The sequence below is a fragment of the Triturus cristatus genome, chromosome 9, assembly GCF_964204655.1.
Source record: "Triturus cristatus chromosome 9, aTriCri1.1, whole genome shotgun sequence".
Taxonomy (NCBI): domain Eukaryota; kingdom Metazoa; phylum Chordata; class Amphibia; order Caudata; family Salamandridae; genus Triturus; species Triturus cristatus.
Window position 1 is genome coordinate 801278330 of NC_140592.1, and position 16582 is coordinate 801294911.

Below are 16582 nucleotides of genomic sequence, written 5' to 3' on the forward strand. Positions count from 1 at the left end.
CCCAGAATTCTAAGAAAAACACAGAACTGGCTTAACTAGTCATGCAAGGACCAGTCAAACTTAGCATCAATGTTAGTACATCTGTGGGGAAAAATATTGAGGTTATGCAATCTTAATAGTTCGAAGTCACAATGCATATTAAAGGGCCAGAAGCCTGTGTTATGTCATGTCAAATATACTTGCACCTGCTCAAATGGTAACGGGCATCCACAGTTAGCGTCCAATTATCTATACATCTGGCTCTTGGTCATACTGTTCAAGAAACAGCTTATACTGCAAAACACCTGCAACAACTCGAATGGCTAGCTCAGTTTGGACCTAGCCGTATGCAAATCAGTCTTGACCCTGCTCCTCGTGCTCACTGTGTTACTGGAACCAATCTGTACCCAGTTGATGAGCCCGTAACTAGGAAGAAACCGGTCCGGGCTGCTTGTGTTTCAGTTCAGGAAGGACCTGGCTTGGCAGTTCGGGCTGGATTGTTCCCATGAGGAGCAAGGTCAAGACGGATTTCCATATGGCTAGGTCCAAATTGTGGTGGCATGGTGAGCAAAAGAACAAGGGGGTGGAGTGTTGCACAAGGAATTGCCAGCGATTAGACTTATTGCAAACAGCCTCCCATCATCTTCTGTGCGTTTCATAAAGGTTCGTTTTCCCAGAGATCCCAGGAGAAGCCTAAAACGAGTTTGGATCTCAAGCCTCCCAATTCGTTTACATTCTTTACCACTGATACATTGTCCTTGTGCAGCAAGATGCAACAGAGGGAATCAATTTTGGTGATGCACTTTATGGCGATACATAAATAGTCTATGTTCCAGAATCCAATTCTGGTCGTACACCTGGCACTATGGACTATGTATGACACAGGAAAGCTGTCTCAAGTAACATCTGAGAGAAGGTGCTACAACCTACACATCCTCTGGGTCAGCGAAAGCAGGTGGACCAGATCGGACAGATCGAAAACCACACCAGGAGAGATGGTTCTGTACTCAGAAAGGGACGATGGGCAACATTACAAAGGAGTAGCTATCGCCCTGAGCAAGGGGACAGAGAAATGCCTAAGTGGAATCCAGTCAACAGCAGGCTCATAACATCAATGCCACCATTATCCAGTGCTAAGCTCCACCACTTGACACAGAGGGAACAGACATGTTTTGCCAACAGATGCAAGTTGGTCTTGAAGCTGTGCCGGACCACGGCCTGAAGGTGGTGATGGGGAACTTGAATGCTGAAGTGGGAAATGACAACACAAACCATGACAGAGCCATAGGAAAGAAAAGCTGCAGCACAACGAACAGCAATGGAGAACAACTTGAAATGTTGTGCCACAAATGATCTGGTTAAAGGAGGGCCTCTGTTCCCCCACCGTGAAATTCACAAACTAACTTGGTACTCAACCAATGGCATAGATAGAAACCAGGTTACTCACCTGATGGTAAGTGATACCTGGAGACACTCACTGCAGGATGTCAGAGTGAGGAGGGGAGCAGACATCGGCAGTGATCACCATCTAGTGATCACTCTTGTGAAGCTAAAGCTCAGCAAAACAGATGGCAAAACATCAGGATGTCACCACTTCGATGTGGAAAATTATAGGACCAGAAGACCGAGAAGACAGGTGCCAACTCCTAGCAGGTATGGAAGATCAGTCTAAGCCAGCTGCAGACACAGTCAACAAAAAGCGGGAAAAGGTCTCTTTAATGTAGGTGAAGAGCAGTGAAACATGCCTAGGAACCAATCCAAGGAAGAGGAAACAATGGATAAGACCAGACACATGGTAAGCTATTGAAGACGGCAGTGCAGCAACAAAGTTACTTATGGATGCCAAACATGAGAGGCTGCAGGAGAAGTACAAGCAGCAGTATATAGAAGCAAACAGAACAGTCAAATGAATGACAAGGGCAGACAAGCGGGAGTACATGGACAACCTTGCCAGCCAAGCAGAGGAGGAAACCAGTAGAGGCAAATGGTGGAAGGTCTACGAGAATACGAGACTAGTTAGTGGTAAATCTCATGCAACATACAAAAACCCTATCATGGGCAAGCAAGGCAGACTACTCATACTAGAAAAAGAGCAGAAAGCACGTTGAGCCAAGCACTTCAAAGAAATCTTAAACCAGGGCTCAAAAAATCCACTTGCCCACTCGCAAGATTTATGCAGGAAGAGCTATTTTTAGGGACTACTGCAGTTGAAAATCCTCTTACAGGACAAAAAGTAAATGGTGACTGAAGTTAGAGGATTTTGTAAAGTGAATTGTGTGACAATTGGTCTGTGCAAAGCATGTTAAACAAAAGGCTACAAGATGTCAAGCTTTCTTCCAACACAACACCGAAATAGTGAACTGTTCAAACATTTCAAATATATTTCACTAGTTATGAAGTCCCATTTTTTTTATTCTGTGGTGAAAAAAATAGTTTTATAGGATCAAAACAAATTAGAACACTCTACTTGGTGATGTGCTAATTTTAAATGTTTGGAAACCCAATTTCCAAACATTGTTTATGCACTATTATCAGTAAGAGCACATGGTAGTGGGAAAGCTTTGTGGGAAATATGCTATCTGTAGATGACAGTGCACTACCACATCATGCTTTGGTAAAGTTTTTATGAAAAGTGAGTTTTTAAACATTAACTGAGAATTATTACTGCTCCTGCCTAGATGGCAATGCTGTACGTGAACTAAGAGGCAAGCTAGGGATCATGTGTGCCTTATATATGGACTCAATTCTTGTTATATATGAAACAAACATTTTGTCTAGTAAATAAAAAGTTTTTTTGTACCGCAGAAATACTGAACTTGCATAGGGGAAAGTGTTCTCTAATGTGATAATAAAGAAAAAGGGGCCTCCATAAGACAAAATATTTGCCTAGGATCACACAATTTGAGACCAGTTTATGGGTCAAGTATATTACAGTTAGGTTGAGTAGATTATTAAAGTTACTACAACTGTAGGTCTGGTAAACGTTTTATGATTTTTCAAGCCCTGCTTAAACAGAATAGCACTAACAAGCGAAACGAATATCCATGAAGCAGAGGGAGACTTGGAGGTGAACACCACCCCATCACAGAAAGAAGAAATCGACACTGCCATCCGAATCTTTCGAGAACAGAAAAGCTCCTGGCCAGGACAACATGAATGTAGAAATGTTCAAGGCAGACCTTGAAACATCAGCAAGGATCCTCCAACCACTGTCTACATAGGTTTGGGGAGGTAAGAAAGTGCCAGATGACTGGAACCAATACATTATCCACAAGATTTTAAAGAAGGGAGAATTAACTTACTGTAACAACTGCCATGGAAATCCCCCTTCTGTTAATCCTGAGATAAATCCTGATGAAAATCAGCATACAGCGAAATTCTGATAGCGTGGACAAGCAGTTAAGAAAAGAACCGGCTGAGCTCGCAAGGACAGAGGGTGTGTTGATCAGATCCTTTCACTATGCAACATCACAGAGCAGTGCACAGACAACTACACATCAATGTCATTCATTTGGAGAAAGCCTTTGACAGTACCCACTGTAAAAGCCTCTAGCTCACACTGGAAGCCTGTGTTATACCGTAGCAGATGCCTCCTCATCATGAACTTCTATGATAATTTTACTTGCAACATGGGAGATAGTATTACTTTTAAGTCAAATTCGGAGTAAGAGAGAGGGATGTGTGCAGTCAGCATGGCTCTTCAACCTAGTTCTTAACTGCGTGATGTGACACACAACTGAACAACAATCGTAAGGCATGAGATGAACCTTATTCTTTGCACCGGAGGACCTTGGCTACGCGGATAACCTAGTCTTGCTCCTTCATACACCAGTATATGCATCCGCAACATCTATGCACAGCAAATGGGCCCAGACGATTAGGTGAGAAGAAATTTTTAGTCCTATCACTCAACATTCCATTCCTCCACTAATCAAGGTGGATGGTAGGGCCTAACCCTGAGTGAAGGGTTCACACACCTAGGCAGTACTATCAGCCATGACAAAGGGGAAGGTAGTGGCATCACGAGCAAAGATTGCCTTCAGTAATCTCAAGAATGTGTGGTGGTCATCGCAATACAGCTCCAACACCAAGGTGAAGCTTTACCAGATCAGAGTTTTGTCAACTCTCTTATATGGATCAGAATGCTGGTGGATGACAAAAAGCAACATCATCAAGCGGTCATTTTATGCGTTTTCTGGCCACGAACCTACTCCAACCAGGAACCGCTCACTAGATGCATGCAAGAGAGCATGAACAACATCATTATGAGAAAAATATGGAGATGGATAGGACACACCATCAGAAGAGAACAAGACTTCATCACAAAAACAGCTGCCAAATGGAAGAGAGGCACACCAAAGAACACCTGGTGGTAAACTGTGGAAACAGAAATGAAGGCCCTGAACCACAGCTGGGGCACCATACAGAAACTTTCCTAAGACAGACGGAAGTTTTAGATCCTTCATTGCTGCTCTACATGCCAGTCAGCTTAACAGGCAGTAAGTATTTTCTAGCAATGGGGAGTGTGAGGTGCTCAAGGGTGTTTATGTGGAAACTCTTCCCTGCCCCAGGCTAACAGAATTTGAACTGTTGCTCTATTCAAGTCTGCTGACAGAAGAATGAAGTTCAGAACAAGAATCCTCATTTGGTGGAATATGGTGCATGTAGAAGAGACACTGGCACTGTAGATCGGACTTCCAGCATTGGAGGGCTCGATAGTGCAGCGGTCTGGAAAGACTGCCAGGATTGAGCTAAGAGGGCAATAAGGCAAGCAGGGGACTTTAGGGGAAGGGTGTGGAGCAATAAGGCAGCGTTCAATTGCCATTTTCTTAGGCTTCATTTCTGGAGTGATCTGGTGACTGTGTCTACCATAAAGCAAAGTATGTACTTTGAGAAGGTGTGCAAGATTACTTTTTCGAAATGGACCATAAAGCCTACGTTGTGAAGAAGGGCGACTGTCAGTTATAACTGCTGAGAGAATGTTTTTGGAGACTGATGCATAAGGAGCCACTGGCTTTCAGATGCGGGACTTCTACATGAAGGACCTTGGCTTAGTGCCAAACAGTGGAGGAAATGCCAAGGCGGGGGTAGCGGAATTGCCACATCTGATATCTCCATTGTAACTTTAGAAAAGATTGACTGTCTTTGTAGATCTTAATTGAAAAATAGGTGTCCTTGAGGCGTGGTCTGGCCAACCAGACCCCAGGGAGAAGGTATCCTGAAGGAATTAGATGCCTTCCATTTTGAAGTAGTTGTAAAGATAAAATGGCTGAGTGCTCAAAGATTAAGGACAGGGTAAAAGCCCTTTGGCTTTTTGGGGATGAGAACGATCGAGCTAATAAATCCTCCCTCGAAGAAGGAGGGAATGATGGTGCCTTTCTGGACCATCTCTGAGACCCCCATGGTGCACCAGGGCAGATTCTTTGGGCAGGAAGGGGCAAAAAAGGGGCAGAGGTGTAGGGCTTGACTGGTTTGAGGTTTGGCATATCCCAAAAATCTACCCAATACCCGGAGACTGTTTGAAGAACCCGGAGGTCAAAAGTTATGGAACACCACAATGGAAAGAGCAATTCACCCTCCAATAGAAGGCAGAGGTGAATAATACATGAAAGTCTGACTTACCTTGGTTTGGGAGGGAGTGAAGGGAAGGAAGTGCTGGACTGCTGGAGGACAATGCTGATGCGATGCCTCGGACGGCATGGGATCCTCCAAGGTAGAAGGTCGGAGTGCAAGGGACAAAGACTAGGTCAGGCATCATGTTTGATGCAGCGTGGCAATTCCTCCCAGCAGGTTGTGCTGGTGGGCAACGCCCCCTTTAGCCCAGAGAAGGCATTGTGCAGGTGCTTGTGTTTTTATGAGGCTTTGCAGTGTCCTCAAGAGGGTTCTGGGGCCACAGTGAGGCAAGGGGGTTAGGGAAAGGAGAAATAGAAGCCAATCTTTCCAGTGTCTACTAAAGTCTCTAAGGCATGGATTGTCAATGGCCTTCAGCAGATGGCGCTGCAAAAACCGAGATGGGAAAGCAGAGGCGTTGTCATTATATGCCTCTTTCAAGACCAGAAGACCAGCTTGATAGGAGATAAATGAAATGCTTAAACAAAAAGAAAACAGTAGTTCCCTAAAAGGAAGAAGTGGAAGGACACAGGTAAAGAAACTATGCTCCGGTGGAGTGACAAACACAATATGGACAACGCAAGACATCAACTATGAAGGATTACAAAGCCAAAAATAGTAAAGAGTAGGAGTTCTTTCGGCCCACTGAAGGTTTTTGGTAACCTAACAAAGCTACCAATCGGCTTTGCTGTCCGATAGATTCATCCTAAACAAAAATTATTATTATTTTATTTATTTTTAAAGAGTGGCTGGACAACTCAAACCAGGCAGGTGACAATTCGAGATATACATACTAACAACTAGTTTGTATTAGACAAGAAACTGTAGTTTGTTGCAAACAATTAATTGATTTTGTGGTGCTTTGAAGTCCATAACAAGGCAATCAAATCCAACTGAGGCCAGACAGCATGTGTGAAAGGAGTTAATATTTTAATGTGTGCTCATCTAGACCATCACTATACCTTTGTCAATGTAAAGCAGAATAATCTCCCTCTGCACAGGCAGGAGAAAGTATAGTAACCTTGCATTCAGATACAATATATAATGTCAATGTAGAGATTGCACTGGTGCCCCATCCAAGTTTAGTAAAGAGCGATCTGTGGGACTAGGAACCACAAAGGATCACTGCCAATCAGTTGTGTCTCCACGTTCTAATCTGTAGCTAAGAATCTAAGAATAAATTGTAATAATATATTTAGATTCGTCACTGGATTGCTCAATCTCAGACCAAGAGTAAAAACAGTGAAACTCCTGCTCAAATAAATCCTTAATAGAGCAGACGTCTGCCACACACCTAATATTCAATCAATATTAAGCATCTGACCAGAAATCTCAATTCTGTAAACAGGCTCACATTAATAAACATGAAAAAGAGATGAAAATTGATAACTGCAAGTGTATCTTGTGCAGTAAATGGGATAGAAGAGCCAACCCAGAAAAGGATGTAAATATAGATGAAAATAATTTTAAGATTTACAAATGGTATTTCAGATACAACACTGAACACATCAGTTTACCAAGAAGCTTACAGCACTCAAAGCCAGCAACAGAGCACTAGAAAGTACAAGGAGAAGAAACCTAGGTGAGGAAAGTTAAAAACATGACATATTCCAGGCTTACCTCTGCATGGTTTTCCAGAATCTTAAGAATCAACTTTGAATTTTAAAAAACCGATTGATCTAATGCACCATTTACCTCGCACAATGTTCTGTCCTTCTCAGAGTGCTAATTCTGCGTGATAAATTTAAGAGCTACATACGATCCTCAGCTCCAAATGTACCAAGGAACAAAACCCACCAAAAATAGAAAAGCACTAACCAAAACACCCAAGCACAGTCTCCTTGCTATCGCATCAAGCATTTAACTTGTATCACAAATAAAAAATATCCACGTGTCAGATAATATTACATAAATCAAATGTTGCAGCAGCACAACTGAGGAGTCACCTATTCATAGAAGCAAAAAAACACCTTGTATTACCCTCTTAGAATACAAGAGAGAAGACAAAGATAACTATTCTGAGCAAGGACATCTGCAATTTAAATATGTACTACTCTTAGGTGCAGGGACAAAGAGGATGCTGGAATTTGCTGTTTGCACCGGTTTGGTGTCTTCCCCAATGCTGAAGACCACCTTGATCAAATCAAACACAAATTTTAGAGTACATAACTTCTCGTCTCTGAAAACTATGTATAACACACAGTCTTCTGTGGTCACATGTGTGAACCACTTGAAAACATGCACATTGTTCAATGGACAAGCAACCTTTCGAAGCCTTCTAATTTATAACCCAAAAAATACCAGTAGAGCTACATGCCAGTTTGTCAGAACATTGTATTCCATGTAAGGACTGGAGGCCTCACATTATGCTTCTCTTGCTATACTACAAAATACACAACAGCCAATATATTACAGTAAATATAACAAAAATCCAATTTCTCATGAATCACTACCATGACTTCCGTACCTATCCACCAATCAGAGGCCTGCTGGCCCTAAAAGACCTGCTGTCGCCACAGTGCTATCACTTTCTATATGCTCCAGCAGCCACAGATAAGTGGCTCTTGATGGATTATCTTACTGCTGTTAAAATGAGAATGCAAATGTTGTTAATTTACTGGCATGCCCCTTGTGTCTGATTTTTATAGCAACCACATCCAAGGAAGGTGCTTGATTCTCCCCACAGGACGACTCATGTGTTCCTTTAATCTGTGGCTCCAACTGACCTTTTTGCTGAATGCCAAATGTTGTCTGTGCAGAGCGCATCCTTGCATGTTGAAAACGCCCGGTGTGGAGCGAGAGTTCAGGAGTCTTGAGAATATGACCTCCTCTCTGAGTGGCACAGAGTCCCCAGTTTATTGTGGGTGCCCAATCAGGCATGTGTGAGGTGCCTGCGCGTCTTTCAAAGTGTTCCCATCAAGAACAACCGTCACAGCCTGCACAGGCCGACCTGCCTAGAGGAGCGCTGAATTTAATCCTCCTCATTGCACCCTCGCAGGGGCTGCAAAATTGCTAAGAGCACTGCTCTAGCGGCTTCAGGATGCTCCCTCTATAGCCTGTCAGGGACTATCAGTATACGTCTGCTACACCTGAGCCGCTTTGGGGTTGCGCCCCACCCTCCTCAATTCCATTTGTGAGAAAAGCAAAAATAGTGACGGTTGGTCAACGTGGCAGAATTTTACCCTGAGGAATAGGAGGGTTATGATAAGTACAGGGGTTCCCCTGCCAATGATCTCTTTTTATAAGTGACTTGATGAGGTCATTGATGGCTCCATGCAGGAGTCTGAACAGAGCGCTGGTAATCGTGTTATGCCCCTTTTCTCACACACTACGCCCACGAGATCTGGGCAGGGCGCGCCTAGGTCTTATGTTTTAGAATGCTCTTCTGAACCATGGTTACAGGGGTTCTGAACCATGGTTACGGGGGTTCTGAACCCCCAGGCCATCTGGGGTCCTCTATAAAAAAGGAACTTAATAGAAGGTGATAACTACTCAAAGTCCTCCAAATCTGACCTCCGCCAAGAGGCGAGCAGACCGGATGTGCGGAAACGCAAAACCTACTATAATACCACAACCGAACAGACATTGGAGTCACAGAATAAATAGATGGTTGGATTTTTATCCAGAGGTCATTCGTCCCAGGTCTGAGGAGAGGTTTTCCGTCCACAGACATGGAGGCCTACGTCCAGTCCTGTTTTTGCAAAGCATCTGAGAAAGAGGTTAGGGCAAAACTACAGTCAGAATGTTCCCGCTTTTCTCTGATTAGGAATGTTGCTGATACTCTAGAGATCTCCCAGAGTATGGCTGTCCTCTTGAAAAATTTCTCAGAAGCATAAAAAAAAAGGGATGTACTGCACCTGAAGCAGTTGTCAGGATACGCCTCTGGTCTTATCAGGGCCACTGACAAAAATCCTGCAAATGGTGGTCCACGCCAAGGAAACAGAATCCCTACTACACCCAGATGCGCTTATGGGATGAACCCAACACGTGAGTCATGGTTCCAGAGAGTTATAGTTTCACATCAATTGCTTGGAACTATTGGGGGGTGTTTGCAATCGAGTCGCTATCTCTTCACAAAGCACAGTGCTGTATTCTTCTGTGGATGGACAACATTTCTGCAGTGAGGTACATCAACAAGTTGGGTGGACTTCTGTCATTTTTTGTCTCCAGCATCTGATATCAGTGATTGCAGAATGCATTCCGGTAAGGGCGACCATCATTGCAGATTGGAATTTGCGCTTCATGATGGGTTTCAGTGACTGGAGACTTCATCCCCAAGCTTTTCTCTCCCGCAATCATCTGTGGGGTTTATGCGTGGCGGATTTGTTCGCCTCGCAGCTGAAAATGCAACTGCCAATATTTTTTAGTTGAAGACCAGGCCCGCTACCAGTAAGTGAGGACGCCTTTCTTCAGAGCTGCAAGGGGAATCTGCATTATGCCTCACCCCCTTTAAAATTAGTCCAAAAATCATTTCCCAGATGCGAGGACAACAGGCGGAATGGATTCTGGTGACTCATTTATTGGAGGGTGCAGCCTTGATTCCCTTTGTTGCTTGATACGTCGTGTGAGACGCAGATTCAAATTTAGAACTTCCAGGACCTTCTCACAGATCCCAGTTTGCCTCACCCACTAGTACTATCAGGCCAGCTATCGCTCATGGCTTGCAGAGTTTCAGGAGACTTTGGCAGATGACAGGTCTTTCAGAACAAGCTTTGTTCTACTTCAAGCAGTCTTGGTCACCTAGCACTCATAAAAGATATGTAGCCGCATGGAGACAACAGGTTTGTTGGTGCAACGAATTGGGTGTGGATCCCTGTGTGAGCAGACTTGCATCGGATTATTAACTTTTTCTTAATTAACTGTGCAAGGATTGGCGTACTAATCAGTGAACAATTTTCAGTACGTCATCTCTGCAGTACACCACCCAGTGGATAGTAAGCCAGTAGGGGGAACGTCCCACAGTTTTAAACTCCTACAAGGTATCTGGCTAATTCAGCCTCTCAAGAGGAGATGCTTGGGCTTATTGGATATGGATGGATGGATTTCTTCGATTTCTGAGAGCCTGGCAAGTAAATGAAGATCCATCTAGGAAACAATTGTCAGATAACCTTACTGTACTTTTGTGTCTCATTTCCTGTTGGAAAAAGAACAATGGATTTAACCCAGATCTCTTCACAAGGGGTGAATGTTTGATTTACCTTGCATTCCGTCCATCATCTGTGTGTCTTTTTTTATTTCCTGTTGGAGCATCTCAGATGTAAAATCCCTTTACTTAACAGGTAGAGTTTATTCTTCATCAGGGTGACGTTTAGAATATCTTATTGTACTAAGACACATTCACGCTGCACAAGTCACCCAGCCTTTCCAGACAATCATAAGCTTTGATGTGGCAAGATGTTAAAACATTTATGAAGATTGCACCAGAAAGTTGAGTCAGCCTACAGGAGGGCAGTTGCTTATGGCTTCACAAAAGCCCTTCAGCCCAGTGAAATCAGCTACATTGGTCCGATGGGTTTGATGGTTGCTGGCAGAGGCAGGTATAGATACAGGACTGCTCGGGGCCCACTCTGTCAGAGGAGCAATGGCATTAATGCCAAATTACCTGGGATCCAGATTAGAGAATATCACGGCGGTGGCCAATTGGTCCTCGGATTCTAACTTTCAGACTTTATATCTTGCGAGTGTAGCTTCTGTTGTGGTGGGTCAGTTTTGAACAAGCATAATCTAAAGCCTCCAGTCTTGTGACAGAATAAATAGTTTTACAGGTACGCATCAAGAATTTTCAATTCTATTAAGGACAAGGAGGCGAGGATTATTACACCCTGAGTTATTTTGATGGCTTTTAAAATAAAGCATACATAAGATGACAGTTAATGTTTTGAAAATGTACAGTGGTTATTCATATATTATTGCCCAGCGTATGCAATTACAGGAGTTATAATTGATGCTACGGCTGTTATGTCTTTTGTTCACAAGTTTAGATACTAAATGGAGTTGAACGTTCTGAAAGCGGATGTTGTCTTGGATGAAGTTTGATTCATGATTGGTGATTTGTTGTTCCTTCAATGTGATGGTCCTGGAGGACTTGTCTTGCTATACCTATAGAAGAGCAGTTGGATGGAAATTTTCAAGGCTTAAGTTGGATGGCGGACAATTAAAAAAAAAAAAGATTCTGGTTAAGCTATGAGACTGGCGAAGAAAGAGGAAGACCTGTGGTGACAGCAGGTCTTATAGGGTGAGCAGGGCCCTAATTGGTGGATGGTATGGAGGTCATGGTATTGATTCATGGGAAATTACGTTTTTATGTTTACTGTAATGTGATTAGCCGTTGTGTTTCTTGCAGTAAAGTAAGTGGAACTGAAAATTCTTGACGTGATAGCTATGAAAATGTTTTAATGCAAATAATCAAACCTTTTAAATAGTGTGTCCTTTTTCTAATACTCTTTTGCCAGTTCTATTTTTTAGAACATCCAAGGAGTTCATGGTTCTGTGCTTTGGGCACTGCTGCTGAAGGGAATGTGTCACCTCATCTTCCATTGCACCTGCCCCATAGTGGCCTACCAGCCATGCATCAGAAAACACAGCTCCCCCTTGCTCTTGCCACAGTCAGTAAGGGAAATTATAGCATGAGTACACATGGGAGATACACACATGGGAGCTTAGCATGTAAAACTGCAAGATAAATAGAGATGCAAAATGTTTCGTCCTTTAGGGTGCCCAGAGAGCTTGCGGACACCCTGCAAGTAATAAACTACAAATTACATGACACGTATGGAGTAAGAAACAATATCTAAGGTGAAAGAAGAGTTGAGTGAAACGAAGATGGTTCACCAAACAGTAATCCCGGGAATGCTGAATTGCCTTTACTAGAATCAAAGCAAAGGTACCAGCTGCACCACACTCTATATGCCACTGGAGTCAAGCTTTCCTGGCTGATGAGAGTTGAAAGCCCAAAACCGGTCCTAAGATGCTGGTTTCCAGTCCAGGGAAGACCTGGCTTGGCAGTTCGGGCTGGACTGTTGGGCGCAGGGTCAAGACTGATTTGCATATGGCTGGGTCCAAACTGGAATGGCATGGTGAGCAAATAAACTATGGATTTAGGCCCAAAACTCTGTACTGGGGTGAATGTATGATATTGTTCTGCATTCTGTTCATCAATTGTTCTTTTTACACACTTTAAACAAGCAATTTCATGGTGTGAAGTAAAGTCTGCAGCAAATCTCTTTTTTGTAATCAACCATAAACGCGAATCAGTCCCACATGTATGCAAGTAATTTGTAAAAGTAAACAGATCACTTTACACAAGAAAAGTTTGGACCACTGCATAAGTGTATGGTGAACCATTCTGAAGTCACATACATTTAAGATTGATCCAGATGTTTTCAGCAATTATAAAGTAACCACAGAGCAGCAGCGAAATGAAGAAACATTCACATTAAAAAGTTATCATTACATTGGCCTATCTTTAACAAGTTTTTTAAATCTCAGAGTTAAGTCAAAGGACTTTCTTTGTCCCACTAAAATCCAAACCAATTGTATATAATTTATGGGGACATGCTTTTGAAATTGCTCATTTGAGTCACCATTTTGTCATCTGGGTTCTCTCCACATGCAGCTTCAGGGCGTTTTTAAAAAAAATATATATTTTTTTTAAAAAAACAGTTTTTTGCATTTTTGCCAAAGGACATTGTCAGAATTATCAGGAAGTTCCTGCACACAATGTTCTCAAATTCGTTTTCCTGCATTTTTTACAGCAGGTGTTTGTTCAACTGGTAAAACATGGAACTCAGATTTCCCACTTTTAACACTAAACAGTAAATGGTGCAGTGCCTTATTTAAAAATAAAAATTATAGACTGTCATACAGGAAATGTATCAGGGTAAACTATTCTTCATTACAACCAGAGTGGTCAGTAAATACACACATACGTATGGTATGATGTCTGCCTCGAGGCAGAGTTGAGGACTGTGGACCGGGGAGATGTGGTTTGTATTCCAGCATCTCCATTTGAGTGATCATGGAAAAACGGATTTGGCCCCCACTGAAGCATTTCTGCCTTTTCTGCATGGGGTCAGGCTGGATATTTCAACATTTTCCTAGTCCCTATTTTTGCTGGTACTAGGATTTTGTGCCCTGAGACACTTAATTAGTGGCATGCTGTGAATGCTCAGGTCCTAGAATGGTACTGGTAAAAAACTGATTTCACTCAACTGATCTACTTACCACAAAAACAGAAAATACACCTATGCCACATGTGGGCTGCAGTGTGTATTTATCACATCCACATATATGGCAACATACGTCTGCCAGGAGCACCATTACGCTCTGGCTGGGCTGTAGTTTAAGAGCACTGCAGTCACAGGTGGTAGGAAAAAGTGTCCTTGCCATGTAGGAAAATCCCATTTGATTCACCTAAAGTATGAATAAGTAAGAGCACAGGGTACAGTGCCAACATATAAAAACAAGCATTTACAATGCAATGGTCTCGGCAATATTATAGGTAGAGCTATTGGTATTGCTCATTATTTTTTTATCATTATTGTATCCCTAAATAAATGGCATTGTCATTTCTATTGGCATTAGCTTTTTTTTGCATATGTGATACCTATTGCATTAGCAGAGAGAGAGTGAGGTAGTGAGAGAGAGAGTGAGGTATTGAAATAGAGAGTGAGGTAGTGAGAGAGAGTGAGGTAGATAGAGAGTGAGGTAGTGAGATAGAGAGTGAGGTAGTGAGATAGAGAGAGTGAGGTAGTGAAAGAGTGAGGGAGAGGGATGTTGTGAGGTAGTGATATATAAGCATAGAGTGATGTTGTGATGTAGTGAGATAGAGAGAGAGGTAGTGAAAGAGAGTGAAAGTGAGTTAGTGAGATAGAAAGAGTGAGGTAGTGAGTGAGAGAGAGTGAAGTTGTGAGGTTGTGAGCTAGAGAGTGAGGTAGTGATGTTTTGAGAGAGAGAAGTTGTGAGATAGTGAGGTAGTGAGATAGAGTGGAGTAGTGAGGTAGAGAGAGTTATGTAGTGAGAGAGAGTGAGGTAGTGAAACAGTGATGTAGTGAGGGAGAGGCATGTTGTGAGGTAGTGAGATGTAAGCAGAGTGGTGTTGTGATGTAGTGAGATAGAGAGAGGTAGTGAAAGAGACAGTGGTGTATACCATGTGCATCAATATCACTTCCACGTTCATTCATACTGTTATCTGTGTAGTCTTTGCCATCGATTTGCTATGACCTTATTTTAATAAAGAAAGCACCCTCTGTTTACCCTTCCAGTACATCTCTGTTGCTTGTTTTAAGGCGTTACCCACATATTTGGTCTCTGCATCCTGTGTTCTGGTTTTAGTATCATCTTGTATTTGTGCAGCCTATGCCATACTTTTAGCCACTTGAAGAATCTCTGCACTTGCCTTGATGCGTTTGCCCTTATATGTTTCCTGTGTCCTGGTTTTACTGTCCTACTGTTTTGTGCAGTCCGTTTCTTGGTTTCACTACCACTGTCTCTGTGCAGTCGGTACCCTAGTTGTACTCCCTTGTTGCATGTGCACTGGCACTGGTATCATTTTACTATTTATTTCGCCTGTGCATTGGTTTTCACTATCATCCCGTTTCTCTACAGACGGTGTCCTGATGTTACTCTGTATTGCATCTGCTCTGGTCCTGGTATGGTTTTACCCACCTGTGCAGGCTGTGTTTTGGTTTTCACTATCTTCTTGTCTATGTACAGCCGGTGTCCCGATTTTACCCTTGTATTGCATCTGCACTGTTCCAAACGTGGCTTTACCCTCGTGAATGTCTGTGTAGCCTCCGTGTCCGGATTTTACCCTCGTATTACATCTGCACTGGCCACGGGTTGTCTTTACCATCTTGTTTGTCTGTGCCACTGGCATGACGTGCCGCATCCTGCACGTTCCTCTTTGCGTTTTGACGTAATCCAGTAAGGTATTCTGCTAGAGCATGTGTGGCTTTACAGTGCAGCGTGTTCCCTTGTGGGATGTGATATGTCTAGGTCTCAATCAATTAATGTGTGTTTGGTGATCTAAAACATTTAATATGACTAGTACTATGATCTGAGGAAGAAAAATTTGGTGTGGAAAAAAATATCAAATTACTATTCAATTCCTTCACTAGTGGGTGTATAATTTGATTGTTCGATAAATCAAGTACAGTGCAAACGTGGGCAGATTATTATCAATTTGTTTCCAGGTTCTGTCAGCGGTTGCAGATATGCAATGTTCATTTCCTAACCCTGAACACATTTTTTTAAACTGGGCTAAATGCGTCTGTTAATTTGAACAGGAGAATGCTATGTCAGCCAAAGTGTCTTAGGCATCTGAGAGCCCGGTGAGGGAGACCTGCGAGAAACACCGTACTGCCCAGGTGGAGAGTAATCCGGGGGTGGGGACAAGTTGCGATACAAGGGAGACAGGAGTCTATGAGGAGGAGAGAGGGGCCTGCGGGATCCAGGGGGAGAGAGGGGCCTGCGGGATCCTGGGGAGAAAGGTCGCCGGGGAGGAGACGAAGGTCTGCGACCCCCAGGAGAAAGGGGATCGTTCGCCTTTAATGATCTCTGTTGTCGTTGCGCCATGCTGGTGACATATACACCCGATTCGCCGTTTGCTACCGCCTCTCATCTGCGGATTCGTGACCTCCCCCCCTCGGGCACGAGAGTGCACTCACCCGTCTACTGCTCTCCGGCTCTCAGTGGTATCTTGCTGAAGGGGGCGAAGGGTACCTTCGGGAGCGCGGGGAGGGAGACCTGCGAAATGAGCCGTAATGCCTGGAGGTCTTAGGCATCTGAGAGCCCGGTGAGCGAGACCTGCGGGAAACACCATACTGCCCAGGTGGAGAGTAATCAGGGGGTGGGGACAAGTTGCGATACGAGGGAGACAGGAGTCTATGAGGAGGAGAGAGAGGGCCCCCACCCCCTCCAGCCTAAGCCCTGACGGCGCCGGACGGATGGATCCTCACGGCCAGACGACAGTAAAAAAATGGCGGATCGAAGC

General features: G+C 43.5%; 1 protein-coding gene across 4 annotated transcripts in view; it reads right to left on the reverse strand.

The window, feature by feature from the left end:
- PPP2R5E (protein phosphatase 2 regulatory subunit B'epsilon) overlaps positions 1–16582 on the reverse strand; it is a 521840-nt gene that overhangs the window by 369940 nt on the left and 135318 nt on the right. The window lies entirely within an intron of this gene.